General features: G+C 44.1%; 1 protein-coding gene across 5 annotated transcripts in view; it reads right to left on the bottom strand.

Moving 5' to 3' along the window:
- Positions 1-19,064, bottom strand: part of tenm4 (teneurin transmembrane protein 4) — an 811,512-nt gene that overhangs the window by 306,851 nt on the left and 485,597 nt on the right.

Raw genomic sequence — 19,064 nt, forward strand, 5'->3', positions numbered from 1 at the left:
TTTCCTGACCTTGTCAGACCGAATCGTTTTCTGTTCATGGGTTTTCTTTGGGCGCTGCCGAGTTGTCCTGATGGTTCTTAGAAATGTTTAATGGCAGAGGAACTATCTGGCCCATTCAAAGCATCTGCTTTGTCATGATTTTTACGGTGCAGTTTTTATCACTAAATTGCACTGTGTAACCATTTAGAATTTTGTTCTTGAACCAACAAACATGTTTTTTTTTAGTTATTAGTAATATTGGTTTAGTTATATTGGTGTGTAGGCAGCCATTTTGGCCATTGTGCCTGATCCTGTGCTTTTAGAAAGAGCTAGCACTTCACAATGGATATGCTTTCAGATAAGCTATTGTCTTTCCTACTCAGTGTAACTGGAGGATTCATGGGCGGACTTGGGCGTTTTAAGGTGGCCAAACACGTTAAGATCCGCTCGCTTGGTGAGATCGCCAAGCGAGCGGATCTTCTCCCGATATCCCCCACCTACGGGTGGGCGATATCAGGAAAATGTAGGCTAATTCGATTGTTTGGCCCTGGGCCATTATAACAGGACCAATAGGCGCAGTCGGTTCGGGGACCGCATCAACGAGCCGAACCGGTCCCTGATCCAACTAAATCTTTTAACCTGCCCGATCGATATCTGGCCCATTTCAGGCCAGATATCGGTCGGGCATGCCCCTTGTTCCTGCCCTTACACGGGCCGATAAGATGCCGAATCAGTCCAAGGGACCAATATTGGCCACCTTTACTCTTGAGCGCTATTCTCATATCTGCCACTACGTGGGGCATGGGTACATTTTATTAGAGAACAAGTCACATGGCTGAAGGCATCTGGGAAACTAAGACTATGGCTATTGAAAAAAATCTGCTTGCTCTTTTTAAAAATGGATTTCAATGCAGGTTTGTACTGGAGAGCATTTTGTACAAAACACGTTTTTCCGTGCCATTTTTCTAGATTTAGGCAGCCAAAGGCATGTAGGTGACTACTTCCTAAAGTGTTTTTTTTTAGTAATATTGGTTTAGTTGTAATATTAGTGTGTAGCCAGCCATTTTGGCCACTGTGCCTGATCCTGTGCTTTTAGAAAGAGCCAACACTTCACAATGGAACTGCTTTCAGATAAGTATAATCTTTCCTAGTGTAACTGGAGGATTCATGGGCAGACTTGGCTGTTTTACTTTTGAGCGCTATTTTCATATCTACCACTACGTGGGGCATGGGAGTGATTTATTACAGAACAATGGCTCACATGACTGAAGGCATCTGGGAAACTAAGAATATGGCTATTGAAAAAAATCTGTTTGCTCTTTTGAAAAATGGATTTCAATGCAGGATTCTACTGGAGGACATTTTGTACAAAACATGTTTTCCCGTGACAGAATCCCATAATTTTTCCAGACTTAGGCAGCCAAAGGCATGTAGGTGACCAGTTATTAAAGGAGAACTAAAGCGCCACTTGCGCAGTAGAGTGAAAAGCTGAACTTTAACAAGAAAGTCGCCATTCGGGCAAAAGGATTCGGAAGAAAGACGACCAAAAGACCAAAGAGAATCACTCTCTCGTAGCTACCCCAGGGCAGTGCAGTTTTCTCCTTACAGGGGCAACACGGGGTATCAGGCGGTGCCTAACATTTTGGCTCCCCCCAGTGATTGCACCTTTCCTTCTCCTTTAAAGATCTTTGGAATATTATTGGGCTCTCCAGCAGTCCGTAGGGGCAATAAAGCCTAAAGCATTAGACGTGATCGGGGGTGGAAGGGGGGGGCAAAACAACTCGGGGTATCAGGTAAGGGATTACATTTACTGGGAGGGCGGTGCCTAATATTTTGGCTCCCCCCAGTGATTGTACCTTTCCTTCTCCTTTATAGATCTTTGGAATATTACTGGGCTCTCCAGCAGTCTGTAGGGGCAATAAAGCCTAAAGCCTAAACATGATCAGGGGTGGGAGGGGGGAAAAACAACTCAGGGTATCAGGTAAGGCATTACAATCACCTGGGGGGGGGCGGTACCTAACATTTTGGCTCCCCCCAGTGATTGCACCTTTCCTTCTCATTTATAGATCTTTGGAATATTACTGGGCTTTCCAGCAGTCTGTAGGGGAAATAAAGCCTAAAGCCTAAACATGATCAGGGGTGGGGGGGGGTCAAAACAACTCAGGGTATCAGGTAAGGGATTACAATCACTGGGGGGCGGTACCTAACATTTGGGCTCCCCCCAGTGATTGCACCTTTCCTTCTCCTTTATAGATCTTTGGAATATTATTGGGCTCTCCAGCAGTCAGTAGGGGCAATAAAGCCTAAAGCCTAGACATGATCGGGGGTGGGAGTGGGGGGGGGTAAAACAACTCATAAAACTGCAGACAGATGGATTCCTGACATTTCTATTGGGCCCCCGCCGCTGCTGGAAACATCTGTACCGCATGCTAATTTTCCTGGGGAATTTAAATTTCGATATTTTTTTGTAGAAGGTCATAAAATTTATAGTGTGTTTGCGCTTTAGGTTTTCTTTTCTTTTTTTTTTGGTCTCGGTATTAAAAAAAGAAAAAGAAAAAGGAAAATAGCCTTAAAGCGCAGCGAGAGCTTTACAGACTCTCATTTAAATATGTTTCCTAATACCTTCAAAGTGTTCTACCCAAATCATCAATTTTCCCTCTCAGCGTGAGCGCCGGGCCCACGACTTCTGCCGGGGAGAGAAAATAACTGTCTGGGATTATTTGTTTCAAATGTGTGTTTGCGCCGCGCGCGGGGGGGGGGGGGGCAACGTGTATCTCTGTCCTTGCGAGGAACGCCTCGTAGGGCAACCGCGGCACCCGTGGGAACGTTAAATTGGGGGGGTCACCAACCTAAAGGGTAAGTATGCTCATTTGTTATGGACGTTCAGGAGAATGTATTGACTAGGGATGCACCGATTCCCGGGTTCGGTTCAGGATTCTTTTTTTGATGGATTTGGTTTCGGCCGAATCCACGGTCCCGGACGAACCGAATCCGAATTAGCATAAATTAGCATTCAGATTCCCCCCCCCTAAAATGTAACCCTTTCTGAATGCTAATTAGCATATGCAAATTTATGCTAATTCGGATTTGGTTCAACCGGGACCGTGGATTCGACTGAAACCAAATCCATCAAAAAAAAGGCGGGTTCATCCCGAACTGAACCCAGGATTATTGTAAATAATTTATGATAACCCCAGGTTCAGTTCGGGATGATCCCGCCTTTTTTTTGATGGATTTTAAAGGGTTCGGCCGAATCCACGCTCCCAGACGCAATGAATCCGAATTAGCAAAAATTTGCATATGTTAATTAGCATTCGGAAAGGGTTACATTTTAGGGGGGGGGGTTTCTTCCTTAAAATATAACCCTTTTCCAAATGTGAATTAGCATATGCTAATTTATGCTAATTCCAGGTTCACTTCAGGATGAACCCAGCCTTTTTTTTTTTTTTAAAGGATTTGGTTTCGGCCGAATCCACGGTCTCAAATGAATCAAATCCGAATTAGCCTAAATTAACATTCAGAAAGGGTTACATTTTAGGGGGGGGGAAATCCTCCCCCCCCTAAAATGTAACCCTTTCCAAATGCTAATTAGCATATGCTAATTTATGCTAATCCCGGGTTCAGTTCGGGATAAACCCAGCCTTTTTTTCATGGATTTGGTTTCGGCCGAATCCATGGTCCTGGCAGAACCGAATCTGAATTAGCATAAATTAGCATATGTTAATTAGCATTTGGAAAGCGTTCCATTTTAGGGGGAGGGGATTTTTTCCCCCTAAAATGTAACTCTTTCTGAATGCTAATTAACATATGCTAATTTATGATAATCCCGGCTTCAGTTCGGGATGAACTCCGCCTTTTTTTTTAGGGATTTGGTTTTGGCCGAATCCACAGTCTTGGACAAACTGAATCCAAATTAGCATAAATTAGCATATGCTAATTAGCATTCAGAAAGGGTTACATTTTAGGGGGGAAAATCTGAATGCTAATTCGGATTCGGTTTGGGATGAACCCCGCCTTTTTTTTATTGCTTCGGTTTCGGCCGAACCAAATCTGAATTAGCATAAATTAGCATATGCTAATTAGCACCCGGAAAGTATTACAGCAGAAGGAATGGGGATGGTTTAACTAAAGCAGAGGGCTGGGCTATAACGACAAACTGGACAGCGGTGGGGAACAAGAACACCCTGAAAGCAGCTTATAGAATAGGTCAGGGAGTTATACACAATTAAAGGGGAACTGCACCCAAACACAACCTAAGCTTTTTGAAAAGTAAACATAATTTCAAGCAACTTTGCAATATACATTCATTAAACAATCTGCAGCCTTTTCCTGATGTTTAATGTGATAATCTGGTTTGGAACAGTTCCCTAAGCCCCGACCCCTGTTCCCCTGCTGATTGGCTGACTACTTATTATTTAACTGTAGTCGCCTGTCCTCAGCCTGCCTTCAGCCTGCCTCCTCCCAATCCCACAATCCCCTGCTGCACACATGGTGTCAATAAGGAAAGGAACATCCCAGTGCAATGCATTGTGGGTTATGTAGTTCCTGCATGCTGCCTGTAAGCTGTGGAGAAGTTGTTACAATTTGTAACATCAGTGTTTTAGTCCCTCCTCCCCTGCCAGGATTACAAATGATGCAGAAAGAGAAGAGCTGTTTTGCAGTTGGATTTCAGCATATAAAATGGGATTTATTCCTACTGTTTGAAGGAACAGATTACAGGGATAGGGATATTATGGGCTTCTGTGTTGTGTGGGGCTTTGTAACAAATTTTGGTTAGGATGCCGGAGTTCCCCTTTAATAATTCAGAAAAAGAAACAATATTCGCTAAGCATCTAATAGAAAGAATATAAAGTCAGGTTTAGTAAGTACAAATGATTAAACTTAAACAAACGCCCGTGTCTGTACGCGGCACGACAACGTAAAGCAGCGAGTAAACACCTGCGAGAACCTATAGAACGTTTAATGCGCGGCGACTGCCTGACAAGCACTTTCTTCTTATTAGTATCAATAGCAGCCTCTCCAGCCGCTCATTCTGCGCACATTCATTATCCCCCCCGCGCTGCTGAAATCTCCCGACACAGCGACTTCCCGCCGGCCGCTTGCTGCATATTCCTCTGCGCGATAATCAGCCGCCGCCGCCGCCGTCTCGCATATTTCACCAGCAGCTGCTAAAGGGAGACGCCGTGGTCAAAATAACAGAAATGATTGCGAGTTGCCAAATTAGGGTGAAGACACACTGGGCTACTAGTAGCAGCTACTTTTTCAAGGCTACTAAACTCCAGATAATCCCCTGCCATAGACAATACTGAGAATTGCCTCTGCTAAACACATGTAGAGACAGTTATCAGTAAATGATCAGCATTGTCTATTTTATTAGGGTGAAGACACACGGAGCTACTAGTAGCAGCTACTTGTCACGGCTACTAAACTCCAGATAATCCCCTGCCATAGACAATACTGAGAATTGCCTCTGCTAAACACATGTAGAGACAGTTATCAGTAAATGATCAGCATTGTCTATTTTATTAGGGTGAAGACACACGGAGCTACTAGTAGCAGCTACTTTTTCAAGGCTACTAAACTCCAGAAAATCCCCTGCCATAGACAATACTGAAAATTGCCTCTGCTAAAACACACGTAGAGACAATGATCAGTAAATGATCAGCATTGTCTATTTTAGTAGCCATGACAAGTAGCTGCTACTAGTAGCTCCCTAATAAGAGAAAAGTCAACAGCCCCCCGTCCCTTTTTCCTCAATATGTAGCTTTTTTTGAAAGCTCTCGCTGTGCAATTATTCCCCCCATAATCACAGCGCCATGACGTAATGTAACGCACTCGCCTCATCCAGATTTGATATGATTGTGCCAGTCTGGCGTGACATTAAACTCTAATAAAGTGTTACAATTAAGCACCGGACCATGGCAAGAGGTTTGTTAGGAACGGGTTTGTACAGCTGCAAAGTGTTTCCCGCTCGGCGTTTATTCTGCATTTATACCTTTATATTTAATCACATGTCTCCGTCTGACATAAGAGAGTATCACTCATGTATTATAAGGGATAATGTACCCCCTACTGTAAATGATAAGGATATTAGCAGTCACTGAGGGGTTCTGTGCCCATATAAAGGCACAAGGCTGCAGGCTGAGTTATACAGGGAACTCTGAGTATCACTCATGTATTATAAGGGATAATGTACCCCCTACTGTAAATGATAAGGATATTAGCAGTCACTGAGGGGTTCTGTGCCCATATAAAGGCACAAGGCTGCAGGCTGAGTTATACAGGGAACTCTGAGTATCACTCATGTATTATAAGGGATAATGTACCCCCTACTGTAAATGATAAGGATATTAACAGTCACTGAGGGATTCTGTGCCCATATAATGGCACAAGGCTGCAGGCTGAGTTATACAGGTAACTCTGAGTATCACTCATGTATTATAAGGGATAATGTACCCCCTACTGTAAATGATAAGGATATTAGCAGTCACTGAGGGGTTCTGTGCCCATATAAAGGCACAAGGCTGCAGGCTGAGTTATACAGGGAACTCTGAGTATCACTCATGTATTATAAGGGATAATGTACCCCCTACTGTAAATGATAAGGATATTAGCAGTCACTGAGGGGTTCTGTGCCCATATAAAGGCACAAGGCTGCAGGCTGAGTTATACAGGGAACTCTGAGTATCACTCATGTATTATAAGGATAATGTACCCCCTACTGTAAATGATAATAAAAGACAGTGTAATTCTATTCCTATTAACATTAAATACAGTTGGTTTAAGCTGTGCCCGTCTGGTGGTTTCTGACTTTATTATTATTTCAAGGCACAGAACCAGCAGTAAAGAAAGGGGCAGGCAGATACTGCTTTTAATAGCAGTTTAATTTACAAATAGCTCTAAACATGGAAAGTTGCTTAGAACTGCATTCTCTTTTATTAGGAAAAGGTTGATTTTTTGGTTTACATCCCCTTTAAAGCTCTTACTATGACTATATAGAGGAAACACTCACATACTATATTATGTCAGGCCTCTCTCAGGCTTTACTGCCGGCCCAGCTCATTGCGTTCCATTCCTTTTTGTGTTCCTTATTTTTAAAGCAAATAAAAAGTCTCCGTTCTGCTCTTTGTTGCCTCCCTTTGAGCAGAGGGAGATAGATACAGTACTGCGGCCGAATGAGAGGAACATGGAGATCTTTCCCACTGTAGGAGAAGCATCCAGCGCTTGGAGAAACTTTTATTTCCTTTATTCAAGTCAATAGGTCTGGAGATTAGTTCTAGTACCCGGAAGGTACAAAGCAAAGGACTGTTGGCTGAATGGGGCATAAATATCTCCTTGCAGAGTCCATAAAATAAAAGAATAACAGGAGGGAAAGACAAAAAAGCCTGTACAGAAAGATACCATAAAATTATGGCAACATAGGGATTCCACTGTACTAAGCACAATTCAGCAGGAACAGCCCCCTAAGTTTGCTCATAGCCTTTACAGAGAGATAACATAAAACTATGGCACATAGGGATTCCCCTGTACTAAGCACAATTCAGCAGGAACAGCCCCCTAAGTTTGCTCATAGCCTGTACAGAGAGATAACATAAAACTATGGCAGCATAGGGATTCCCCTGTACTAAGCACAATTCAGCAGGAACAGCCCCCTAAGTTTGCTCATAGCCTGTACAGAGAGATACCATAAAACTATGGCACATAGGGATTCCCCTGTACTAAGCACAATTCAGCAGGAACAGCCCCCTAAGTTTGCTCATAGCCTGTACAGAGAGATACCATAAAACTATGGCACATAGGGATTCCCCTGTACTAAGCACAATTCAGCAGGAACAGCCCCCTAAGCTTGCTCATAGCCTGTACAGAGAGATACCATGAAACTATGGCAGCATAGGGATTCCCCTGTACTAAGCACAATTCAGCAGGGGATTTAAAAGGTACAGTGACCCTTTATTTCTCTAGTGACCCCAGAAATCCCAGGGTGCACTGGGCCCAGGTTACAATGCAATAGACACACATACAATTAACCAGAGGCTTCTTCTCGCTCTTTCAGTCTAAGAAAAAGGGGCAACATGTTTTACAAAGTGACTTTTAGAAAAAAGTAGAGATCTGGGTCTCCCATGGCGCCAGCTTCTAATTAGTTATTTGCCCCTAATACAGAATTCAGGAGATTTGTTTATATCTAAATGACAAATCCCAGGGGAAATATGCCAGGCTGGGGAATGATTTTTTTCCTTGTTAACATCCTTTCTATAAATAATGCAATTAGCCAATTAAATTAACAACTAGTTGATCAGGAACAATATTAGGGTCAGGGTAACCGTGCGTGACTCACAAAGGATTCGGCGCTATGGGGGGCAATTTGCCCTTACTTTTGACATTTTAAAGAGGAAATTAAGGTGAAAATTAACTTTTTAAAATAATATATAATCTAATGAGCTACAATTTCCTATAATCCTTATTTTTTAAAGATTTTTTGGAATTTTATTTCTTTTAAGTTTGTTTAAATTAACGACAGATGGGGGGGTCACAGTTTGATCATTTCCATCGTTTTTTCCCCTCAGATTGGTGCTCCAGCACAAATAAAATAGCAGGCCTAGCCAAAAGCCACTTTGAAAGTAGCCCAAAACTAGCCAAAAGCCACTTTGAAAGTAGCCCAAAACTAGCCAAAAGCCACTTTGAAAGTAGCCCAAAAATAGCCCAATATGCGCAATGAAAAATAATTCTAGAAATAAAAGTATATATGGGAAAACCTGCCTTTTTAAAACGTATAATCACCACCCAAGCCCTGTGCCCCCTCTCCAGTTACTGAGACGGCTGATGTTTCCCTGCCCTCTGTGCCCAGTCCCTGCAGGTTACTGTAGTTTTGCTGCTTCAGGTTCAGGTCTGTCTAAACTGTCCAATTGCATGCTGGGTATTGTAGTTTTACATCAATCTTAGCTGTAGGCTACTTGTTAGATACAAACTGCATTACCCAGCATGCATTTGGATAGGCATGTCAGAGGGAAAAAACGTTGGCTCGTTTCCAAAATACAAACCCGCCAAGGCTCCAAAAAACAGCCCAAATCTGTACTTTGGCGGGTTTGTACTTTGGAAACCCACCTGGGCTTTAAATTAGTAGCCCAATTTGGCGGGAAAACCACCAACCTGGCAACCCTGATGCTAGGTTACACCTGCTGTGTGTTTTACTCACTTCCTGTTACAGTAAGAACCTGCATTTCCTGTCAGGTGATCACTTACTGGGATGCAATTTTAGATTTTCCTTCCATTTTGCATTTCAAAAATGCAAAATCTTAAAGCTAGGCTGGTCAAATTCATGACATGAGTAACGTTGGATCTTGACCCGCCCTTCTCCCAACCAACACCCTCCTTTTTACCTGTTTACTTACCATCCCCAATAAACAACACGGACACCAATTCTTGGGATAAAATGGCCGCAGATAATTTATTAACAACAATCAAAGTTTTAATTTAAAACATAACATATATAACAAATGTGAAACAACATTTCAAACATAACACAAATGTTTGTATAACAAACAAACCAACTTTTAAATAACCAAACACTGTAACAATCCAATAACTGCGCAGCGCAACTGGCGCTGCCAGCTGCCCTTCTAGCCCGGAACCAACTACCCAACAAAAATCACCTCCTAATCCACTTTCTTACCCCTGAGGTTCCAAGCATGCCAGCCCCAATTAACTATAAAACTCCCCTCCTAACCCAACCATTGTTTTCCCCCAACTTAATCACCCCGCCGACGACACTCCGCTATCTCCACCTCTATAGGGAGGGAGGGTGGGCGTTTTACTATGCTGACTAAAATGGATTGAGAAGCGGGAACAGTTACCAGCATTTTATACCCCTTACAAATCAACCAATCACCTGCAACTGGGAGTGGCTAAGTCTTACCAACGTATCTGTCATGCCCCTGCTTCCCTACGTTTTACTACGGGTCATTGGGCTACTATCTGGGTGGCAACCCTAGGCCTAGGGTGCAAGGGGCGGGGGCAAGAGAGCAGGGTCAGACGTGGTAGGGGGGACAGGAGAGAGCAGGGTCAGACTGGGGGGTGCAGGGCCCCCCAAAGTGCCTCCTCCGGCCACGTCGCCCCCCCCGCCATGTACCCCTAAAACCCACCCCCCTGCAGGGGCCCCTGTCCGACGTCCTCCCCTGAACGTGCGTATGTGAAACGCATCAGGGGAGGGCATTGGAGGCCAGAGGAAGCGGCAATAGGGTCGGGTCTTGGCCGCTGGGGCCCACCAAGGCCGGGGCCCACTGGGTATTTTCCCGGTGTCCTGGCAGCCCAGTCCGACCCTGGGAGAGAGAGGGATGAGGCTATTGGCCCTGCTCTGGGTAGGGGGCAGGAAGGGAAGAGGATGCCTTTGTGCCTCCCTGCCCCCATTAATACAGTGCCACCAAAAAGCATACGGCTCTGTATTTATGAGGGGAAAGCAGGTCCCTATGCTCTGTTTCAGAGCTCAGGGACCTGCAACACAAAAAAACATGGTGGTTTGAGCTGCACTCTTTAGTGTGTCCGAACCTTTCCTTGCCCTTTAAAGGAACAGTAACACCAAGTTGGGGGAACAACATTGACCGTATATACAGAGAGAATAAACATGGCAGCCTGCCCTGCTGGGGCTGATTCGCTTACTCGTGGTTGGGCTTAACAAGAGGAATTTTATGATTTAATTGCTATTTTTTCCCCAACGGCCTCACGTAATTATACGGCACGCTCCTCTCCCTTTCAAGCGAGGGCTGAAACATTTACCACACAAACAGGCAACACGCTCCGGCTACCGTTATTGCTTAAAAAGGTAAAATAAAATAAGGCAAAAATCTTTTCATCTCTCGGCTGCTTGTGAATTCCTGAGAAGTAGGACGGAACCAGCCAGGCCTCCTGCTCGCCTTTGATAACAGACCTGGGCCCCATCTCCACAATATATCATTATTTCCCATCACAATGCAACAGCCAGCTTTCCAGCTCCAATCACAATTAATAGACTACAAAAATATATGTATTTTTAGCAACCCTTTCCTTTGAAAAATAGCCCTGTACTTCACTGACAATAACCACAATAATTCAAGTATCAGCTTGGCCGTCGTTTCGTAAAAATAACACAATTTACCTGTATATATAGACGTACATTGCGTGTATTGATTGGCCCATTTGTTTTGTGAAAAACACGCAAGTTCCCACCCAGCCGGTATTTGACCGGCCTATCTGGTAAATTGCCAGCTAGGGCCGGTGTCGATACAGGCATGGAACCTGTTATCCAGAATGCTCTGGACCTGGGGTTTTCCAGATAAGGGATCTTTCCATAATTTGGATCTCCATAACTTAAGTCTGCTAAACATCATTTAAATATTAAATAAACCCAATAGGGCTGTTCTGCCCCCAATAAGGGGTAATTATATCTTAGTTGGGATCAAGTACAGGTACTGTTTTATTATTACAGAGAAAAGGGAATCATTTAACCATTAAATAAACCCAATAGGGCTGTTCTGCCCCAATAAGGGGTAATTATATCTTAGTTGGGATACAGTACAGGTACTGTTTTATTATTACAGAGAAAAGGGAATCATTTAACCATGAAATAAACCCAATAGGGCTGTTCTGCCCCCAATAAGGGGTAATTATATCTTAGTTGGGATCAAGTACAGGTACTGTTTTATTATTACAGAGAAAAGGGAATCATTTAACCATGAAATAAACCCAATAGGGCTGTTCTGCCCCAATAAGGGGTAATTATATCTTAGTTGGGATCAAGTACAGGTACTGTTTTATTATTACAGAAAAAAGGGAATCATTTAACCATGAAATAAACCCAATAGGGCTGTTCTGCCCCCAATAAGGGGTAATTATATCTTAGTTGGGATCAAGTACTAGTACTGTATTATTACAGAGAAAATGGATATATTTTTTAGAAATATGAATTATTTGATAAAATTGAGTCTATGGGTGATGGTCTTCTCATAGTTTGGAGATGTTTGTATGTAAGAGTTCTGTATAACCGACCCCATACCTGTACTCAGTTTTCCTCTGCTACGTAGAACTTTGTGGTGTTTACTTTGGCTCCAAATACAGGGCAGTACATTTAACCGTCAGAGGGGCAGCTGTTATCAAGGAAAGGGTTAATCTGGGAGGAATGGGTAATGTAGGTAGAGAAGTAGTTATAGATATATATCTCTGAGCTATATTGCTTTATGGCTCACCCAGAGCCTGAGATCCCCATCTGTTGGGCTTTGCTTTGCAAACTGCTTTTCGGTGTGATACTGCATATTCTTACATTGATATCCTGAAAAAATAATGCCGGGAAACATATGTCCCCGATATAAACAAAGGAACAGAAAAATAAAATGCATTAAAGAGAAAAAAAAACGGTGTTTAAGCAAATAAAAGAATCAGCAGCATTATCCCAACAAGTCTTTAGTGCAGGCATCGGAGTATCAAGCAACTGGCATCATTCATATTTTATGGCAAATTTGCAAAAGAAATGTGCCCATTAAATTGGAAATACAGCGCAGAACAAGCTGAAGCAATCAATGGGATCGCTCGCTATTGCCTGGCAATGAATTAAGCAAACATTCTCAGTAATGTAACTAATAGTTATATCAGAAACTTTCCCCTATTATTTATTATATTACTAGTCACAGAGTAGGGAGCCGAGCCACCGAGCTGTCTGTCTGGAGCTGATATGGTTTTTAAAGGGGAACATAACCCATCATTATAATGCAGATCTACGGAGCTTTGAAATATACTGTACAGGGGATTTTAAAGTTATTAAACACCTTGAGGGTTAAACCAAAACGTGCAAAAATCAGGTAACAATTCTTGACCTGTCTATTATATTCAGAAGTGCAGCTCTTATATAAGAAAAGAGACAGGGGAAAGTGTTAGAAGGGTTACTGCCTGCTCTGCTCTCATTTCCCTACAGAAATAGGGGTTGGTAGCACTAGGTAGGTACCTAATATATAGGGGCAGAGACAGGGGAAAGTGTTGGAAGGGTTACTGCCTGCCCTGCTCTCATTTCCCTACAGAAATAGGGGTTGGTAGCACTAGGTAGGTACCTAATATATAGGGGCAGAGACAGGGGAAAGTGTTGGAAGGGTTACTGCCTGCTCTGCTCTCATTTCCCTACAGAAATAGGGGTTGGTAGCACTAGGTAGGTACCTAATATATAGGGGCAGAGACAGGGGAAAGGGTTGGAAGGGTTACTGGGTTACTGCCTGCTCTGCTCTCATTTCCCTACAGAAATAGGGGTTGGTAGCACTAGGTAGGTACCTAATATATAGGGGCAGAGACAGGGGAAAGGGTTGGAAGGGTTACTGGGTTACTGCCTGCTCTGCTCTCATTTCCCTACAGAAATAGGGGTTGGTAGCACTAGGTAGGTACTTAATATATAGGGGCAGAGACAGGGGAAAGTGTTGGAAGGGTTACTGCCTGCCCTGCTCTCATTTCCCTACAGAAATAGGGGTTGGTAGCACTAGGTAGGTACCTAATATATAGGGACAGAGACAGGGGAAAGTGTTGGAAGGGTTACTGCCTGCCCTGCTCTCATTTCCCTACAGAAATAGGGGTTGGTAGCACTAGGTAGGTACCTAATATATAAGGGGGAGAGTGTTGGAAGGGTTACTCTGGCTGCCGTGTTTGTATTTCACCTACAGAAATTTGTTGATATACCTTAAACCATTAACATTCCGTGGGGCGGCACACAGACTTTAGCCCAAATGCCACGCTCGCTTGCCCCCTCTATCTCAGATGTGCAGATGTGATCAGTGAGAAGGGCTCGGCACTTTCTTCTGAGCGTATGAGCCCAGCCAAGCATCGCGGAGCAGGCAGCAGCGCTATAGAGTTACCAGACAGAAAAAAGGGGCCTTTCAGTCGCATTGCCCATGAATGAGCTTGCATTATTTTACTCCAGGACCTAGGAAAAAAGCCTCGTTGCTTATGGGGGTATCACTTACGTGCGCCGTAATAACCTTTTCACATGGAAATCCTTAAGGAATATATTTTTTTTACTAGAACCCCCCCCCCTTTTTTCCCTGTGTGGCGAATGCAACAAATTAAGAAGAAGGAACGCCACAATCAGTAAATTCACAGAACGACATTGTTGGCCGTTCTTATATTGTTGGGATCGGCGGAATATGTAACCCATTAGCGCATTTCTGTATCCGCTGGCAATATCATTGTTTCTGTTCGACGCCACGGGTTCTATGGTGAGATTAGCGGGGTCCCCAGAGGGGGGAGACATAGAAAAGCGCTGTCACCCAAAATCATAGGCCCCATACTGTGTATTTAATGGGGGCTGAGGCTCCCATGGGCCCCTTGGCCATTCCAATGACCTTCACATGACCAATACCCCATTACAACCCACCCAGACGTCAACTAGTCCCCCTTTCAGTTTACAAATTGGATCGTTACATCTGTCCAGGTCCCCCACTGCCAGCAGGACTCCCCTTTTCTCAGCTATTAGTTTATGGCAAATTAAACCATGTTTTATAATCACTTGCTCACTCAGCACCACTGGGCTTGTAGTACCACTTACCTATAGGAGTGACCCATATCCAAACATACAAGGATCATATTACTCTGGCAAATTATTTTTTGGGGTGCTGCTGGATGTTACCTGAGCACCCTGAGAAACCCCATACCAATAAGGGTCGAATATACAGACTTTATACAGATAGTGCTCCGGTTAGAATCAAACCTGAGACCCCAGTGCCGCAGGCTAACCCACTGACCCAATGGCAACCCACTATGTAAGGCAGGGGTGGCCAATACGTCGATCACGGTCCACCAGTCGATCCTCCGTGAATTCCGAGTATACCGCATCTAGGTTGGGGGATGCGGAAGTGCGGTGCGTTTAATTGCAATGCGTACGTACTCTGCGTCTTGGGGGAGGAGTCAAAAGTAGATCTCCCGGGGACAAAGTCTTGGCAACCCAATGTAAGGTGAACCCAGCAGGACCGAGAAGAAACCCAGGAAAATTAAATTTCCCAGGACCTCATTCTGGACAAAATCACTACATTCCAATTTCTCACTCCCAAGGTGGGAACTGGCCTATCAGAGTACGAGTTTCAGATGAGGGGTGGGTGTGTCCTAATGGTCCCTGCCAGAAGCACAGTAGGATGGGAGTGACCAATCTCAGCCCTGTATTCACTCAAGCAAGGACAGGCTTCAGTTCCCTATCAGGTCAGCCTAGCAGTGTGCCACCGGCACCCCTGCACTGCCTGGGAAAGGAGGCAGCAGGAAGTGGATCAGATGGGCGGGACTAGTGGGGTTTTTGGAGAAATATTCAATAAATCAGCCTCGTGATACCGGGACTAAAGCCCAACTAAAGACAGGCAGGAATAGGAGTGGGGGGGCAGAATTTTCCATACTTTTTGCACTACGGCCCTTGGGAACTAATGAATTGGGGAATTAGTAGTAATTATAGTGTGTGATCAATACAAGCCCTTCCCCTGCCCACGAACCCTGTTTCCCCTGAAAGGAACAGAACGGAACAAGGATGTTTTTTTGGAAGGCGAAACGCTCCTCTTTACTAATTGCCTCTCAAACAGGTTTCAGTTAATGGGATTTTTTTTTTAATTAAAAATGGTCTGATAAACACATTCTAATAATGATTTCTTTCCACTAAAAAAAAAAGAGCAGATTTTCATGGATTAAGTCTCCGGGTTGCATTATTATCTCAGCTTTATGGCGCGGAGCAAAGGGAATTCGGTCTTCAGCCATTCTTACTATCGGCCAATAATATCATTATGGGCAAGCAAAATACTCATAATCCAAACTATTACTCGTAGCAGGGCTGGATTTGCTACCTGCCCCTACCTTTCTTATCTGCCTCATCCTATCAGCACTAAAGGGGCAACATAAATATACTTGGGCAACAGGTTCAAGCATAGCTACCAGTATGTAACTGTTTATACCCCCCTGATCCTGCTTGTGTCTCAGGCTTACAGATAAGGAGGAGTTAGTGATACAGAATCTGATTAATGGCTCCACACCTCCCACAAATGTTCTGATGAGCCAAGGAGTTGGGATTTAGTAGAAAATGGCGGTCATGTGTGCAATACACAAGAGCCATGAATGTCCTATAAATGATATCCTTATAATCGGTGCTTGATGACTAGCCAGCAGCAAGTCTGAGACAAAAGGGGTGGTTATTAACGTAGGAGGGGGTGGGGTGATGGTGACGTCGGTGGCGGTGGGGGGCTATCACGTCAGGGACATCACAAGGAGGATAAGGGAAGGAAAAAATAAAGGGTGGGTGGGTGGGTTCCGGGCGGATCAGGGGCTTAAGGGGGCGGGCCAGGGGCTGAAATTCAGGGTATTACAGATTTTCTGGCAACTACATTGCCATAACATATGTAATATCACCCCCGGCCTTGGCAGGTGTTTTACTGGCTGGGCAAATTGGCTGCCCTAGTTATAATTGGTGCTCAATGATGTAATATCTCATGACTCATTGGAACTTGTGTATTTTAAGAAATAATGTACCCCCTATTGCAAAATGTAAGGATATTAGAAGTCACACCGGATTCCCATAGTGGATAAAGTACCCCCTACTGTAAAATAAAGGGCTAATATAAGTCACTGAGGAGTTCCATGGCCGTATAGGTACAAGGCCGAAGACCGAGGTCATGGAACTCCGAGGTGACTTCTGATATCCTCACAAGTTTTAGCGAGTCATGTGACAGAAATTACGTCACTAAGCTCCGATTATAACTGATGACATCACTAAGCACCGTTTATAAGGATATACTAAATAAATATATACATTTTACATGGCCCTGAAATGCTTAGGGGCACATTTACTAATCCACAAACTGACGAAAGCGTCCGAATGCGTTTTTCGTCATGATCGGTATTTTTGCGACTTTTACGTCGCCGGCGCAACTTTTTCGTATGTCCCGCAATTTTTTCGTATCCCTTACGACTTTATCGTATATTTTCCGCTGCTTTTTCGTCGCCGTCGCGAAAAAATCGGATTGGTTTTTCAGCCGTTTACAATTGCCCAATACGAAAAAATCGCGACGGCGATGAAAAAGTGGCACAATTTTTGTTTCCAATCCGATTTTTTCCCATTCGGGATTCGGATTCGTGGATTAGTACAATGGGGGGCACATTATTTACTAGAATATATATATATTACAGTAGGGATAGCGTGAAGCCCCCTCTTCTGCCCTCCCCAGATAAAGACAAAAATAACTACGAAATAAAACGCCTCCAATCTGTACCCAGTCCCTTACGCCTGTGTAACCATCTGCATGCAAGGAGCGGCTCAGAGCCGGCGCTGAGATATTTACGGCTCTCCGATTGTTGTGATTTGCCCGGATTTGGATCCTAATTGATTCGCTCATGTCCCGCGCGCACTAAAACATTAATAAAAGCCATTCTCTCTCACACCAAGTCCTCTATTCTGCTCTCCAGCTGATATATCAAAGTGGCAGCGGGAAAAAAAAAAACCTATCCGCGTGATACATCGGCTCCCGCGCCAGAGAGGATCATGAGAATTTTTTCTCACGGCTTCATAAATCTGGCATTTTATTCCACGCATCTGTCGGGAAAATAATAAAGAGCTTCCAGACCCACTTGGACAAGACGTCGTGTCATGAGCAAAGACACAGCAAATCACCCTTCAATTTCACAGCAACTTGCACCACAAAAGGCAATTTGTGTCTGTGCCAGTTCAGTGTGAGAGCCAACGGTGATGAGACTCTGCTCTTAGGAGTCTATGGGAGCCGGACGACTGGCTAAGCAGGGATTAAAGTGCCAGTTCATTGTAAAAATGAAACTGGGTAAAATAGACAGACTGGGCAAAATAAAAAATGTTTGTAATATAGTTAGTTAGGCAAAAATGTCAGCTATAAAGGCTGGAGTGAGCAGATGTCTAACATAATAGCCTGAACACTACTTTCAGCTCTCTAACCTCTTAGTTAGTCAGTGACTTTAGGGGGGCAAAATAGACAGACTGTGCAAAATAAAACATGTTTGTAATATAGTTAGTTAGGCAAAAATGTTAGCTATAAAGGCTGGAGTGGGCAGATGTCTAACATAATAGCCTGAACACTGCTTTCAGCTCTCTAACCTCTTAGTTAGTCAGTGACTTTAGGGGGGCCACATGGTAGGACTGGGCCACCGGGACACTGGGAAAAATCCCGGTGGGCCCCGGCTCTAGAGGACCCCAGCGGCCCAGACCTGACCCTTGCCGGCGCTCCTGCTGCCTGACCGCTCCTCCCCCAAATTTATGCGCTTGGGGGAGGACATTGGGTGGGGGGGCCCTGCAAGGGGGGTTAGGGGGTCCCCTGCGAGTGGGTGGGGCACCTGCATGGCCCCTGGGGCGGGAGCCCTGGTGGGCCCTTCACCCCCCAGTCTGACCCTGTCACTGATTGGTTACTGACTGCTAACAGCTTAGAGAGCTGTAAAGGAGGAAGTAGTGTTCTGGCTATTATGTTAGACATCTGCCCACTCCAGCCTTTATAGATTACATTTCTGCCTAACTAACTGTATTACAAACATTCTTTATTTAGCGCAGTCTGTCTATTTTACCCAGTTTCATTTTTACATAATATTAGAAGTTTGAAAACTGCTAGTATCTTGAAAGCTAGAAATAGAAATATATTAATTTGTTTTGAGGGTTAATTTCCTTCAAGCACATTGTATATTGACCTCCTCCTTATCTGTAAGCCCGTGCATAGATTACAATGAGAGGCTCGTTATATAGATCTCTTTATCTCCGTTTCAAATAACTCTCCTAATTTCAGGGGGAGGAAATGGGAGGAAGAAAGAACGAAATGAAAATGATCCTCTTGTAATTAACAATAATTATCACCCATTTCAATATAAATAGGTGACTAGAAACAATTCTAATACAAAGGTATTACAGTAAAGAACACACTTTACAGCCCCGGATTTCTTATCCGGGCTCCCAAGGCCACACCCATTCGTCGGAAGTTTACACTCGCATACGGAGCAGTATGGAGAGGTCCCCATTGCTCCTCATTGGAGCAAAATTTCAACATTTTGTGCCGCCCTAGGCCGGGGCCTTTGTGGCCTCTCCACAAATCCGGGCCTGACCCTTT

The sequence above is a fragment of the Xenopus tropicalis genome, chromosome 2 (genome assembly GCF_000004195.4).
Source record: "Xenopus tropicalis strain Nigerian chromosome 2, UCB_Xtro_10.0, whole genome shotgun sequence".
Lineage (NCBI taxonomy): Eukaryota > Metazoa > Chordata > Amphibia > Anura > Pipidae > Xenopus > Xenopus tropicalis.